Raw genomic sequence first — 16369 nt, 5'->3', positions numbered from 1 at the left:
GAGTGCCAAACAAGTGGGCTGCTTTGTCCTAGATGGTGTTAAGCTTCTTCAGTGCTGTTGGAGCTTCTGCCCCCCCGCCATAGCAATTCTCTCCATTGTGAACACTGTTACAATGGGGGAGCACAGATCTGAGGCATGCTGGGGGCAGAGGAGCACCATGGGGATGAAAACTGTGTTGCTTTATTCACAGTTGCAGTTTCACATTATGATTTGATGAATTCTTTTGAGCATGGTTTTTAATGAATTTGTGCATTCGGAAATTTCAAAACTAGCTGCTACAGCCACAAAGTAGAGCAGACTGAAGTGACTCACTTTCGTGCTCAGTATCCAGCTTTTAACACAACCAGCTTCCAGAATAGATTCCAAACCAGAAAGCTATTTCTGTACTTTTCAGCTGATTGCAATGTTTTGCAGAAAAATACTGCAGGCTTTAAAGCACCCAATTTCCTCACGGTCTTTATGGCAACTAAACTGCAAGGAAACAGGAACAGTCGTAAAAACAAAACACAACCAAATGCAGATACAAGGAATCATCACCAGATCTATATATAACCGACATCATTATAAGACTTTTCTCTAGTGCTAGCTTATCTTCACAACACTCAATATTTAAAGTCCGCATTACATTAGCACCTAATTCAGTAACAAATTACTGAGAAGGTGATTAAAAACATAGTGTTCAGTGAATTGGCAAAACGGAACACAATCTCGGGACAATAGTGGTCGCCAGTAGTAAAGAGAAAAGGAACTAATTAAACCACTAAATCGGCCACAGTCATTGTTACTCACGAAGGGGAGGCATTATAATTTAAGGCAGAAAATTCTTACATATAATTGTATAGTAGTGTGTTTTGCATTTTAGTCTCACCAAGTAGCAGACTACAATGTCCATAAGGGACCCTTGAACAAGCAAGGGCAGGGGGACCATGCCAGGGAGAGGACCACATGCAAGCAAGCAAAGCAAAGAAGAACTTGTATTTAAATAACACATTTCCTAACTGTGAAAAAGGCATTTCAGTCAATGAGGTATTTTTGAATTGTAGGGCTGGATCTTCAGCCCTCTCATGGCATGTTTTGGGGTACAAGGTCTTCCAGATGGGCCGAAGGACGCTGTAAGCTGTTTGGTGTAGTTCAGTGGATTTTAGTAATGTGTTCATAGTCTGAGGTATTCTAATGTACTTCCTAACTACTAGAAACTAAACTTAGGTACAGTAAAAGATCTAAGATAAGAGCTGTCTCCATGCATGTTTCTACACACAGCTCTGCCCCCACACTTGTTACAATCCCAGTTGATCTGCCATGAGAATGTCACTTTAAGAAATGTTAGGCTGCTCATGTTACTGCAGTGATGTCAGAGTGTGGGTGGAGCTGAGCTATGGCTCTACTTTTTAGTTTCACTTTGAGAACAGCTTGGGTGTGTCTGTGTCTTTTTGGTTTCGTTTTCAGTGTTGGAGCGGAAGCCAGACAAAGCAGCTGTACTGCTGTTCTCTCTGCCATGAAAAGACTGTCTCTTGATCATTTGGTGAATTCAAAATTATAAATGTTCTGAGTAGTGACTTTAACCTGATGTGCTTCTGTTAAAGGCTATGTTTTTTGTAAGTCTTCTGGATGTTAAAATGACAGTGTATGCATTACTTAGTGTTGTATTCTTTGGGGTTGTATTTGAATTAATGGTTGCTAAGGTGGTCACTGTTCGTTTTAAAAAGGTTAACTTGAGTTAATAGATTAAACATTGTTTTGCTTCAAAAAATACTTTTCCATTTCTGCTATACCACATCTGTAGAGTGGACCCTGTGCTCCCCATATCACAATCTATTAAAAGTTGTGGGTCAGGTGAACTCCATGATACACTTTGGGGTTCTCTACACCCTGGCCCATAACAAATGTTATAACTGGACGGAGCTCCTGGAATGGAACCCTGGCTCAAAAGACTGTAACTTTTATTTTCTTTATAAAACAGGAACAGACTCACAGGACCACTAATTTATTTTAGCAACAAGGAAAAAACATGAATTTAACATGCAAAAATTGGATTTTAGTACAATACTCCTTTACTCCCCACTAAAAATACACAGATTATCTTCCTGTTGATTTAGTTCCTATTTCTTTTATTTTGTCTTTATCGTTTTTGGTCCATGGATCTGTGTTACAAAGTTTTCTATTTTGGGCAGCCAAGAGATTGGAGGGGTTTGCTTCGATTGGCTGGCTAGTGGCCAACGGATTGGCCTGGGACAGTATTCTGCCCAACAACCAACTGTGATTTGTTCCTGTCAGATGGTTTTTTTTCCAGAGAGAACCCAAGAGGAGCCATTGGACCCTCGAGCCGGAAGCAGCTCTCTCTCTCTCTCTGCTCTGTTGCCTACTACCTGAAGGCAGAAGCTTTTAGACCCTGAAGGATGCTGTCCCTCTTTCTCTCAAATGCCTGCTGCCTGCTATTTCTGAGAGTCTACAGTGAAAACCATCACAAGCTGAAAGAAAAGATTAGGCTTCTGAAAGCCAAGACGGAAAGAAACTAACTGGAAGATGTCCCATCTAAAACAAAGACTCTTATCCTTTTACTTTGATCATTATTTTACAGCCCTCTTTCCCCTCTGTTTATTTGTCAGTGATAATAACACAAAGTTAATTGTGTTTAAATTTACAAACCTGTAGTTATTGGGAAGCCAAAGACCTGGGTATTTTAAAATAAAAGTAAATTTCAACCGTGTTGAGATTCTGGGTCAAATGAGGCTGAGATTGACCGCACAATGGCCCAGGGCATCATAACAATAAACACCGATTACAACGTACATCTTAAGCTACAAATTGTCTCATTAACAAAGTCCCTTTAAGCACACACAATGACTGTAGTCAAATACACATACTTTGCTCCAAACCCAGGTTGGTGGGTTGTGGCTGTGGGTTTCTCCTTAAAATCCTCCCAGATCACTGCTGTCTCACAGCGCCGAGGTCCCAGGTTCGATCCCGGCTCTGGGTCACTGTCCATGTGGAGTTTGCACATTTTCCCCGTGTTTGCATGGGTTTCGTCCCCACAACCCAAAAGATGTGCAGGGTAGGTGGATTGGCCACACTAAATTGCCCCTTAATTAGAAAAACTGAATTGGGCACTCTAAATATTATATTTTTTAAATATCCTCCCAGATAATCGTCACAAGGTTTCCAAACCCCACTCCCAAAAACACACTTTAAAATCTTCTCTCATTGTGCGAGGGTTGAATGGGCCAGTTAAACAGTTGCATATGTTCATGCACCCGAGTCTGAAGGCGGACGTGGTGATTCTGCAGGAGACGCACCTGAAGTTGGGGGATCGAACAAGCCTGAAGGAATGAGTGGGGCAGGTGTTTCACTCAGAGTTTGGATATGAAGGCAAGGTGGGTGGCGACCTTGATCAACAAGAGGGTGGCATTTGAGGTGGGGAGCATTGTGGTCAATCCGCATCCTTTATCATAGATTGCAGCATTTTCCCTACCACTGATGTATGGTTAATTGGTCTGTGATTCAGTTTTCTCCCTCCTTCCTTTTTTAAATAGTGAGGTTACATTTGCCACCCTCCAATCTGCTGGGGCTGTTCTAGAATCTTCAGAGTTTCAGAAGATAACACATCCACTATTCCCATGGCCACTTCCTGATTATCAGGCCCTGAGGATTTATCAGCTTTCAGTCGCATTAATTTCTCCAGCACTATTTTTTGTTAGTAATACTAATTTCCTAAAATTCCTCCTCCTCGCTAGACCCTTGGTCCCTTCGCACTTCTGGGAAGTTATGAGTCTTTGTCCATGAAGGCAGAACTAAATTAATTGTTTAATTGCTCTGCCATTTCCTTGTTGTCTATTATAATTCTCAAGTTTCGGGAAGTAAGGGACCCATATTTGTCTTTACTAATCTTTTTCTTTTTATATACTTACTCGAAGCTTACAGTCCACTTTTATGTTATTTGCAAGTTTATCCTCTTACTCTATTTTTCCCCTTTTAATCAAACTCCTGGTCCTCATTTGCTGAATAATGAACTGCTCCCAATCATCAGGCTTTCTACTTTTAGCAACTTTACAGAACTCCTCTTTGGATCTAACACTATCCTTAATTCCTTTTATATGCCATGGTCGAGTCACTTTTCTTCTTCTCTGAAATGGCCCAACAAGCCAGCACGGGGGCAGCACGGTAGCCTTGTGGATAGCACAATTGCTTCACAACTCCAGGGTCCCAGGTTCGATTCCGGCTTGGGTCACTGTCTGTGCGGAGTCTGCACATCCTCCCCGTGTGTGCGTGGGTTTCCTCCGGGTGCTCCGGTTTCCTCCCACAGTCCAAAGATGTGCAGGTTAGGTGGATTGGCCATGATAAATTGCCCTTAGTGTCCAAAATTTCCCTTAGTGTTGGGTGGGGTTACTGGATTATGGGGCTAGGGTGGTGGTGTTGACCTTGGGTAGGGTGCTCTTTCCAAGAGCCGGTGCAGACTCGATGGGCCGAATGGCCTCCTTCTGCACTGTAAATTCTATGAAATCTATGAAGCCATTCGGTTCAAAGGATAGGAATTAGTGATAGGCAATAAATGCCAGCCACGCCCACACCCCATGAAATAATAAACTGAACATAACCTTGATTTAAATACTGACAGAGCTGGAAGCAGATCCTCCAATGGTCAGGAAATAATCAGGAACAGCACCTCAGAAATATTTTGTAATTTTAATCAGTTTACCTTACTGACATAGCAAAATCAAAGTATTTAATTTAAATCACATTATCGTTCTGTGGAATTAAAACATTTTAATTGAGCATTAAACTCAATTTTTGACTGCATTATTTCAGATCATAAATGAGTCTTCATTACAGCTGGTATTACATGGCATTTCATGTTAGTTCACACATATGTAATGTGTTATGCCTCAATGTGAAACACTTACCTCGGTCTTGATTTTATCTCACCAAGCAGCTTCTTCTTCTTTACCACCAACACTGCTACATTTGATAATAATGTCAATCAGTGTCACTTCCTGATTAAATTGTGTTCTACATACACAGAAAAGAAACAGCTTAGATTTATATTGCATCTTGCATAACATCAGGACATCCCAAAACATTCCACAACTAATTAAACTTCTGGATAGAGGTTGCTGTTGAAATGTAGAGAAATATGGCAGACAATTTGCATATAGCAACTGCCCACAAATATCTAAGAGGTAAATGACTTATTCTGTTTTAGTGATACTGGGATTAATGGTCTCTTTTTTTGTTGTCTATTTGTGGCCTATTCACTCATTAATTTTTGTTGCACAGCTACGTATTTGCTTTAAACAAGTGGCCAACTTGTGTTCCGTCTGTCTGGGAAGTTCCGGCACTGGCATTTGCATCATGAAATTTGTTGTTAGTTAATCCCTCCTTCCCTTAACTTGATCACAGACTAAGGGCGGCATAGTGGTATTGTCACTGGATTTATAATCCAGTGTTCTGGGTATGAATCCCACCTTGGCAGATGAATTGAATTCAATTTAGAAACTGGAATTAAATTTCCACGAGGCCATCATTGATTGTCATAAAAAACACATCTGGTTCAATAATGAAGGAAACATGGAACATAGCTCGAAGGTTTTAGAACATAGAACATACAGTGCAGAAGCAGGCCATTCGGCCCATCGAGTCTGCACCGACCAACTTATGCCCTCACTTCCACCCTATCCCCGTAACCCAATAACCCCTCCTAACCTTTTTGGTCACGAAGGGCAATTTAGCATGGCCAATCCACCTAACCTGCACGTCTTTGGACTGTGGGAGGAAACTGGAGCACCCGGAGGAAATCCACGCAGACACGGTGAGAATGTGCAGACTCCGCACAGACAGTGACCCAGCAGGGAATCGAACCTGGGACCCTGGCGCTATGAAGCCACAGTGCTATCCACTTGTGCTACCGTGCTGCCCGATCTGCCCCTTCTGATTGCCATCCAGCTCCTCCTGCTGGAAACTACATAAATATGAAATAGAAAGTTTGGGCTTGGCCTGCATCAACATTCTGGGGATTATCAGTGACCAGAAACTGAACTGGACCAACCATATACATACTGTAGTTGTGAGAATTCTGGAAATTCTGAAGTGAGTATTTCCTGATTCCCCAAAGCCCACCCACCATCTGCAAGGCACAAGTCAGGAACGTTATAGAATAGTTTCCACATGCTGTGAGTGTGGCTTCTCAAGAAACTCAATATCATCTGGGACAAAGCAGCCACTTGATTAGCACCCCATCAACCATCTTTACCGCTGACGTCGAGAGAGAGGTGTGTGTGCCATCTACAAGATGCACAACAGCAACTCACCTCTTTTGACAGCACCTTCCAAACCTGCAACCACTACCATCTAGAAGGACAAGCACAGCAAATACATGGAACATTACTACCTGCAAGTTCCCCTCCAAGCCACATACCATTCTGATTTGGAACTATTCCTTCACTGTCCCTGGGTCAAAATCCTGGAACTCCCTTTCTAACAGTGTTGTGGGTGTACCTACACTACATGGATTGCAGCTGTTCAAGAAGGCAGCTCACCAACACTTTATGGAGGGCAATCTGGGATGAAAAATGAATGATGGTTTAACTAGCGATACTCATACCCCTTGCAAGAAAAGGATAAATGCATAGTTACTCTCCAAGCTCATATTTGTGCAATTTTGGTCATATCATGCGAAGAGGAGGGGAGTGTTTAGAAAGTGAGATAATGCCAGGCAAAAGATAATGCCAGGCAAAAGACCTGGAAACAATGCACAAGGAAGACCCAAAATGGCGTGGATGAATAATATCAAAGCATGGACTGGCCTCTCTACACGACAGTCCGTGAGGGCAGTGGAGAATAGAAATCAGTAGAGAAGGCATATTCATAACATGACCAACCCTTGGATCAAGAATGGGTGAAAGAAATTTGGGCAAAGCATCTAACAAGGGCCAGTGCCTTCTAAACAGTACAAGATTGAAAATAATGTGTCCCCCAAGTGTTTTTCACCCATGTTATGCTAGGATAATCCTATGTATAGATGCAAATGATGTGCCAGAAAATAAGTACAAGATTTGAATTATTATTTTATAATGCTTTAGTCTTTGAAGGCAATTGTTCAAACTACTGAAGAAACCTCCATAGGAAAGGCATAACAATAGGCTGTGCAGGACATGTGCAACATTCCAGAAGTTTTGCTCATCAACAATGTTCACATGCTTCGTGTGTGTTGTCCTGTGATGTCATGCAACAGCAATTCGGTCTGTGAGAAATAATTCAGAACTCAATTGGGTCACTTTTGTCTTGCCACATTTTTCAAACCACCACAGTAATGTGTATCCAACACATTACCAAGTCTTGGTATGCAAGGGTGATAGGTTATCAGGGGTAGGTGGGATGTCAGATCAGTCAAGATCTTATCAAATGGCAGAGCAGGCTCAAGGGACTGAATGGTCTACTCCTGCTGCATGTCCATATGTACCCCTCTATAACTTTGGTTAACAAAAATCCATCAAATCTGAGATTTAAAATCAACATTTGATCTAGCATTATTGTTCTTTACAGAAAAGAGGTCCAAGCTTCTGCTAGCCTGTGTGTGTAGAAGTGTTTCCTAATTTCACTCCAGAAAGATCTGGCTCTAATTTTCTGTCTAGCCCCCTAGTCCTGGACTCTCCCAGTAGAAGAAATAGTTTCCCCAATTTGCGCTACCTGTTCCCTTTAGTACCTTCAAAATTTCCACCAAAAAGGATTCACAGGCTACACTAATGTTTTTACATAAATATACATTGTGTTTTACTAACATCTAATGGTAGTACTTGAACAATGTATATGGTTTTTAAAAAGAGGCAATAGCATATTTTCCTTGTTTAATAAAGATTAAGGATTTTCCCATCTCTTTGGGTCCGGCGACGATCCCATTACGCTGGGTGCATCGCGGGAGAGGTCCAAAACAGGCTTTGCGCCGGGCACCAAACCGCTCGAGAGTCACCCGATCCACCATGCCAGGTGTGATCTGGATCATGCCCTCGCTGGGCATGATCCAGATAATCATATTTAAATGATCTATTAGGTTCATCTGAATATGCGCAGCCTGTTTGAGGCCACAGTCACCCGACTCCCGGGAGTCACCGGCTGCACTGGGGAGGAAGTAACTCTTCCAGTTACACAGCACTTCTCCACCAACAATTTCTAATACAGATGCCTAAACTAGGATGGGTTTTATTGACCAAGGAGACTTTAAAAAATAATTTCCTACTATATACTCATAGAATTTACAGTACAGGAGGCCATTCGGCCCATCGAGTCTGCACCGGCTCTTGGAAAGAGCACCCGACCCAGGCCCACGTCTCCATCCTATCCCCATAACCCAGTAACCCCACCCAACACTAAGGGCAATTTTGCACACTAAGGGCAATTTAGCATGGCCAATCCACCTAACCTGCACATCTTTGGACTGTGAGAGGAAACTGGAGCACCCGGAGAAAACCCACGCAGACACGGGGAGAACGTGCAGACTCTGCACAGACAGTGAGCCAATCCGGGAATCGTACCTGGAATCCTGGAGCTGTGAAACAATTGTGCTAACCACTATGCTACCGTGCTGCCCTATACTTCGTCACCAATGTTAATTCATACCTACAAACATGGCGGCATGCTAGCACAGTGGTTAGCACTGTCACTTCATAGCTCCAGGGTCCCAGGTTCGATTCCTAGCTTGGGCCACTGTCTGTATGGAGTCTGCACGTTCTCCTCATGTCTGCATGGGTTTCCTCCGGGTGCTCCGGTTTCCTTCCACAGTCCAAAGACGTGCAGGTTAGGTGCATTGGCCATGCTAAATTGCCCTTACTGACCAAAGAGTTGGGTGGGGTTGCTGGGTTACGGATATGTGGCGGAGGTGTGGGGTGCTCTTTCCAAGGGCTGTTGCAGACTAGATGGGCCGAATGGCCTCCTTCTGCACTGTAAATTCTATGTCTATGTCTAAGGTAATGCGTGCATTATGTTACGGCATTCAAACAAAAAGGAAAATTACCACGAATTTAAAAACACAACTCGGGCAGCACGGTAGCATTGTGGATAGCACAATTGCTTCACAGCTCCAGGGTCCCAGGTTAGATTCCGGCTTGGGTCACTGTCTGTGCGGAGTCTGCACATCCTCCCCGTGTGTGCGTGGGTTTCCTCCGGGTGCTCCGGTTTCCTCCCACAGTGCAAAGATGTGCAGGTTAGGTGGATTGGCCATGATAAATTGCCCTTAGTGTCCAGAATTGCCCTTAGTGTTGGGTGGGGTTACTGGGTTATATGTGGATAGGGTGGAGGTGTTGACCATGGGTCGGGTGCTCTTTCCAAGAGCCGGTGCAGACTTGATGGGCCGAATGGCCTCCTTCTGCACTGTAAATTCTATGATAATTATGAGAAATGACCATATAATTCAGCATAATGATGATATCCTATTGACATGAGTCCTGCCTTTGGAGGCAAGTGTGGAACAGACCACAGTTAATCCAGACGCATTGCAGAAATACTGAAGAGAGAAATTAAAAGAATATGGAGAAGAGATTGCAGTCAATACTATCTTTTGAAGAACAAGCAACAGCACAGGAGAGGTGTGCTCTTGCGCTAGCATTTTTATTCTACAACAGAATGGATACACCAACTGGATTTGTAGCCTGATGTAGGAAACCAAATTCAGGAATGAGCACATGAAAAGTTGAAGAACTAGTTAATATTCTTCATTGACCTTAAACTGTCTTACAAAGATGCATTCAAACATGCGCTACCTGCACTTGTTTCCTTTTTGGCATTTATGCACACTAAAATGTTCAAAAATGAGAAATATGATCGGGATCATTGAAATGATGCCAGTATTTGGATACAGATTTCAATTTCTGCAAATTATATTAGTATAATTCACTACACCCTCCATATATCCCAGAATAGAAACACTTTTTTGACCCTTGAAAATCAAGCAAACCAAAATGAAATAGCCACTGCTGCTGTTCTATTTGATACTATCTTTGATAGCTGGCTGTGTGTGGTGCTAATTACAAGCTATCATATGTAATATGAACTATTTGGCACAGGTCAATAAGTCAAGCTGTCCCATACAATTTCAAAACAGGCTAGCTGATTGCCATGCTGTGTTAGTGGTTTTCATTGTTAGCTATACCTGGAGTGAAGATGTGGGGTCTTCTAAAGTAGAATGCTGGATATTCTTTGTAGTCTTTTTGACCTACAGCTCTATAAACTAACTATCGTGCCCACATCTGATGAGTTAGACAGCAGAGACAGGGCCAGTGTTCTGCCTCGCAACCGAGAAACTTAAGGATTAAACAGAAAACTTTATTACTTTTGATAAAAACAAAAAGAGTGAAGCATGTAAATTACAGTACTTTTAATTGATTCAAGTAAAGAGTTGATTTGCTCAAAGCCGAAGCCTCAGTTTGTTCGAAAAGAATTACTTGACAACATTGAGCTCAAGTACTGTGAAGAGGGTTGTTCATTCAGAGTTTAGCTGTTGTCGAACCTAGATGTTGGCAGGTAAAGGTAGACACATTCCTGTTATTCAGGGAGATGGAACCTTGGCATAGAATTCAGGATCACGGACTAATCCAGTATAACATCTAACAAAAATGCAAACGATTGAGCCTGTTCGAGCATGTGGTTTCATTGGAGCTAGTTGGTCAGAAGTACCTTTCAAAGGTAGCTCGTTTTCCTGTTTATGAGGCCAGTTAATGTGTCCAAGTGATTCAGCAGCAGTCAATTACAATGTACAGATGCATGACCTTCACAGGGCACAGATCAGGAAAGGACTCCCAGCTGATTCTCACCTCCGCAATGCAGGGAAGAATGCAAATAAGAAACATTACCCCAGCTCAAAACAATCACTTCAACACAATGGATTTTAGCTTGGAACCTTCCAAGTCTGCATAGATCAACCACTCATTGTGATGATTCACTGAACCAGCACAGAAATGCTTCAGAATTAGCTATAATGAAAGTAATTTTGTGTGACGTGCACTTCTTATCAATGTGAACATTTTGAGCAATCCTTGAATGTCAACATTTTGAATGAAAACATTGCCAACATTTACTAGTCGCATAGCTGCAAGCCTCCAGCCATATTTTTAAAATATTCACATATTTTAAAAATATTCACGGGATGTGGACACGGCTGTCTATGCCATCATTTATTGCCTTTCCCAATTGCCCTTCAAAAGATGGTGAGGTGCCTTCGTGAACCACCATAGTCCCGGAGGTGTAGGTATACCCACAGTTTTGTTACAGAAGGTGATGCAGGATTTTGACGCAGCGACAGTGGAGTAACGGCAATACATTTCCATGTCAGGATGGTGAGTGACTTGAAGGGGAACCTCCAGGTGGTTGTGTTCCTAGGTATCTGCTGCTCTAAATAGTGCTGGTCATGGAATTGGACGGTGTAGCCTCAGGAACAATGGTGAGCTACTGCAATGCATCTTGTAGGTGATGTACATGGTTGCCACTGTTCGTCGGTGGTGGAGGGATTAAATGTTTCTGGAAGGGGTAGCAATCAAATGGGCTGCTTTGTCCTGGATGGTGTCAAGCATTTTGAGTTGTTGGAGCTGTACTCATTTAGGTAAGCAGAAAATATTCCATAACACTCCTGACTTGTGCCTTTGGGCAGTCAGGAGGCGAGTTACTCACAGAACATAGAAAATACAGCACAGAACAGGCCCTTCGGCCCACGATGTTGTGCCAAACTTTTGTCCTAGATAAAGAACAAATTAATCTACACCCCATCATTCTACCGTAATCCATGTACCTATCCAATAGCTGCTTGAGGTCCCTAATGTTTCCGCCTCAACTACTTCCACAGGCAGTGCATTCCATGCTCCCACTACTCTCTGGGTAAAGAACCTACTTCTGACGTCCCCCCTATATCTTCCACCATTCACCTTAAATTTATGCCCCCTTGTAATGGTTTGTTCTACCCGGGGAAAAAAGTCTCTGTCTACTTTTATCTATTCCCCTGATCATCCTATAAACCTCTATCAAGTCGCCCCTCATCCTTCTCCGTTCTAATGAGAAAAAGCCTAGCACCCTCAACCTTCCCTCATAAGACCTACTCTCCATTCCAGGCAACATCCTGGTAAATCTCCTTTGCACCTTTTCCAAAGCTTCCACATCCTTCCTAAAATGAGGCAACCAGAACTGCACACAGTACTCCAAATGTGGCCTTACCAAGGTTTTGTACAGCTGCATCATCGCCTCACAGCTCTTAAATTCAATCCCTCTGCTAATGAACGCTAGCACACCATAGGCCTTCTTCACAGCTCTATCCACTTGAGTGGCAACTTTCAAAGATCTATGAACATAGACCCCAAGATCTCTCTGCTCCTCCACATTGCCCGGGACCTGATGGGATTTATCCTAGGATTCTCTGGGAGGCCAGGGAAGAGATTGCTGGACCTTTGGCTTTGATTTTTATGTCATCATTGGCTCCAGGAATAGTGCCAGAGGACTGGAGGATAGCAAATGTGGTCCCTTTGTTCAAAAAGGGGAGCAGAGACAACCCCGGCAACTATAGACCGGTGAGCCTCACGTCTGTAGTGGGTAAAGTCTTGGAGGGGATTATAAGAGACAAGATTTATAATCATCTAGATAGGAATAATATGATCAGGGATAGTCAGCATGGCTTTGTGAAGGGTAGGTCATGCCTCACAAACCTTATCGAGTTCTTTGAGAAGGTGACTGAACAGGTAGATGAGGGTAGAGCAGTTGATGTGGTGTATATGGATTTCAGCAAAGCGTTTGTTAAGGTTCCCCACGGTAGGCTATTGCAGAAAATACGGAGGCTGGGGATTGAGGGTGATTTAGAGATGTGGATCAGAAATTGGCTAGCTGAAAGAAGACAGAGGGTGGTGGTTGATGGGAAATGTTCAGAATGGAGTTCAGTCACAAGTGGAATACCACAAGGATCTGTTCTGGGGCCGTTGCTGTTTGTCATTTTTATCAATGACCTAGAGGAAGGCGCAGAAGGGTGGGTGAGTAAATTTGCAGACGATACTAAAGTCGGTGGTGTTGTCGATAGTGTGGAAGGATGTAGCAGGTTACAGAGGGATTATAGATAAGCTGCAGAGCTGGGCTGAGAGGTGGCAAGTGGAGTTTAATGTAGAGAAGTGTGAGGTGATTCACTTTGGAAGGAATAACGGGAATGCCGAATATTTGGCTAATGGTAAAGTTCTTGAAAGTGTGGATGAGCAGAGGGATCTAGGTGTCCATGTACATAGATCACTGAAAGTTGCCACCCAGGTTGATAGGGTTGTGAAGAAGGCCTATGGAGTGTTGGCCTTTATTGGTAGAGGGATTGAGTTCCGGAGTCAGGAGGTCATGTTGCAGCTATACAGAACTCTGGTACGGCCGCATTTGGGGTATTGCGTACAGTTCTGGTCACCGCATTATAGGAAGGACGTGGAGGCTTTGGAGCGGGTGCAGAGGAGATTTACCAGGATGTTGCCTGGTATGGAGGGAAAATTTTATGAGGAAAGGCTGATGGACTTGAGGTTGTTTTCGTTGGAGAGAAGAAGGTTAAGAGGAGACTTAATAGGGGCATACAAAATGATCAGGGGGTTAGATAGGGTGGACAGTGAGAGCCTTCTCCCGCGGATGGAAATGGCTGGCACGAAGGGACATAGCTTTAAACTGAGGGGTAATAGATATAGGACAGAGGTCAGAGGTAGGTTCTTTACGCAAAGAGTAGTGAGGCCGTGGAATGCCCTCCCTGCTACAGTAGTGAACTCGCCAACATTGAGGGCATTTAAAAGTTTATTGGATAAACATATGGATGATAATGGCATAGTGTAGGTTAGATGGCTTTTGCTTCGGTGCAACATCGTGGGCCGAAGGGCCTGTACTGCGCTGTATTGTTCTATGTTCAATTGCCAAGAACCCTACCGTTAACCCAGTATTCCCATTCATATTTGTCCTTCCAAAATGGACAACCTCACACTTTTCAGGGTTAAACTCCACCTGCCACTTCTCAGCCCAGCTCTGCATCCTATCCATGTCTCTTTGCAGCCGACAACAGCCCTCCTCACTATCCACAACTCCACTAATTTTCGCATCGTCTGCAAATTTACTGACCCATCCTTCAACTCCCTCATCCAAGTCATTAAAGAAAATCACAAACAGCAGAGGACCCTGCGGTATGCCACTGGTAACTAGACTCCAGGCTGAATATTTGCCATCCACCACCACTTTGACTTCTATTAGTTAGCCAGTTCGTTATCCAACTGGCTTAATTTCCCACTATCCCATGCCTCCTTACTTTCTGCATAAACCTACCATGGGGAACCTTATCAAATGCCTTACTAAAATCCATGTACACGACATCCACTGCTTTACCTTCATCCACCTCCTCAAAGAATTCAATAAGACTTGTGAGGCAACAAATCTACCCCTCACAAATCCGTGCTGACTATCCCTAATCAAGCAGTGTCTTTCCAGATGCTCAGAAATCCTATCCCTCAGTCCCCTTTCCATTACTTTGCCTACCGAAGTAAGACTAACTGGCCTGTAATTCCCAGGGTTATCCCTATTCCCTTTTTTGAACAGGGGCACGACATTCGCCACCCTCCAATCCCCTGGTACCACCCCTGTTGACAGTGAGGACGAAAAGATCATTGCCAACTGCTCTGCAATTTCATCTCTTGCTTCCCAGAGAATCCTTGGATATATCCCGTCAGGCCCGGGGGACTTGTCTATCCTCAAGTTTTTCAAAATGCCCAACACATCTTCCTTCCTAACAAGTAACTCCTCGAGCTTACCAGTCTGTTTCACACTGTCCTCTCCAATAATATGGCCCCTCTCAGTCGGAAATACTGAAGAAAAGTATTTGTTCAAGACCTCTCCCATCTCTTCAGACTTAATACACAATCTCCCGCTACTGTCCTTGATCCGACCTACCCTCGCTCTTGTAATTCTCATATTTCTCACATGTGTAAAAGGCCTTGGGGTTTTCCTTGATCCTACCCGCCAAAGATTTTTCACGCCCTCTCTTAGCGCTCCTAATCCCTTTCTTCAGTTCCCTCCTGGCTATCTTGTATCCCTCCAGCGCCCTGTCTGAACCTGGTTTCCTCAGCCTTACAGTCTCCTCCTTCCTCTTAACAAGACATTCAACCTCTCGTCAACCATGGTTCCCTCACTCGACCATCTCTTCCCTGCCTGACAGGGACATACATATCAAGGACATGTAGTATTTGTTCCTTGAACAAGTTTCACATTTCAATTGTGTCCTTCCCTGACAGCCTATGTTCCCAACTTATGCACTTCAATTCTTGTCTGACAGCATCGTATTTATCCTTCCCCCAATTGTAAACCTTGCCCTGTTGCACGCACCTATCCCTCTCCATTACTAAAGTGAAAGTCACAGAATTGTGGTCACGATCTCCAAAATGCTCCCCCACTAACAAATCTATCACTTGCCCTGGTTCATTACCAAGTACTAAATCCAATATTGCCCTTCCTCTGGTCGGACAATCTACATACTGTGTTAGAAAAGCTTCCTGGACACACTGCACAAACACCACCCCATCCAAACTGTTTGATCTAAAGAGTTTCCACTCAATATTTGGGAAGTTAAAGTCACCCATGACTACTACCCTGTGACTTCTGCACCTTTCCAAAATCTGTTTCCCAATCTGTTCCTCCACATCTCTGCTGCTATTGGGGGGCCTATAGAAAACTCCCAACAAGGTGACTGCTCCTTTCCTATTTCTGACTTCAACCCATACTACCTCAGTCGGCAGATCCTCCTCAAACTGCCTTTCTGCAGCTGTTATACTATCTCTAATTAACAATGCCCCCCCCCCCCCACCTCTTTTACCACCCTCCCTAATCTTACTGAAACATCTATAACCAGGATTCCCAGTGTTTGACCTGCTCTTGTAGCTACTGTATTTATAAGGCTGGTCCAGTACAGTTTCTGGTCAACAGTAACCTCCTAGGATGTTGATAGTGAGATTCTGCAATAATAATGCCTTTGAATGTTATGGGACGATGGTTAAATCTTCCTTTTGAGGTGGTCATCGCCTGGCACTGTGTGCCACAAATGTTACATGTCAGCCTAAGCCTGAATATTGTCTAGGTCTTTCTGCATTTGGGCTGCACGACTTCAGTATCTGACAAGTAGCAGATGGTGCTAAGCATTGTGCAGTCATCAGTAAACATCCACACCTCTGACCTTTATGATGGAAGGAATGTCATTGATGATGCAGCTGGATATGGTTGGGCCAAGGACACTACCCTAAAGAACTCTTGCAGAGAAATCCTGAAGCCGAGACCGGATTTGTCCTGTTCATTCTGTACAGAACATGCCCGAGCAATTTTCCACATTACCGGGTTAGATGCCAGTGTTGTAGAACAG

General features: G+C 43.6%; 1 protein-coding gene across 4 annotated transcripts in view; it reads right to left on the bottom strand.

The window, feature by feature from the left end:
* Positions 1 to 16369, bottom strand: part of LOC140398533 (signal transducer and activator of transcription 5B-like) — a 190263-nt gene that overhangs the window by 66925 nt on the left and 106969 nt on the right. Inside the window, exons 4-5 of one of the 4 annotated variants that reach the window (XM_072487310.1) lie at positions 4899 to 5004; positions 313 to 471 (exon numbers count right to left, since the gene is read on the bottom strand). The gene's annotated coding sequence lies outside the window, so the exon portion shown is untranslated. The remainder of the gene's footprint in view (positions 1 to 312; positions 472 to 4898; positions 5005 to 16369) is intronic. The other 3 variants (XM_072487312.1, XM_072487309.1, XM_072487311.1) reach the window with 3 other exon arrangements.

Source organism: Scyliorhinus torazame, chromosome 21 (genome assembly GCF_047496885.1).
Source record: "Scyliorhinus torazame isolate Kashiwa2021f chromosome 21, sScyTor2.1, whole genome shotgun sequence".
Classification (NCBI taxonomy): domain Eukaryota; kingdom Metazoa; phylum Chordata; class Chondrichthyes; order Carcharhiniformes; family Scyliorhinidae; genus Scyliorhinus; species Scyliorhinus torazame.
Note: the sequence above shows the minus strand (reverse complement) of the source record. Positions and strands in the feature narration are given on the sequence as shown.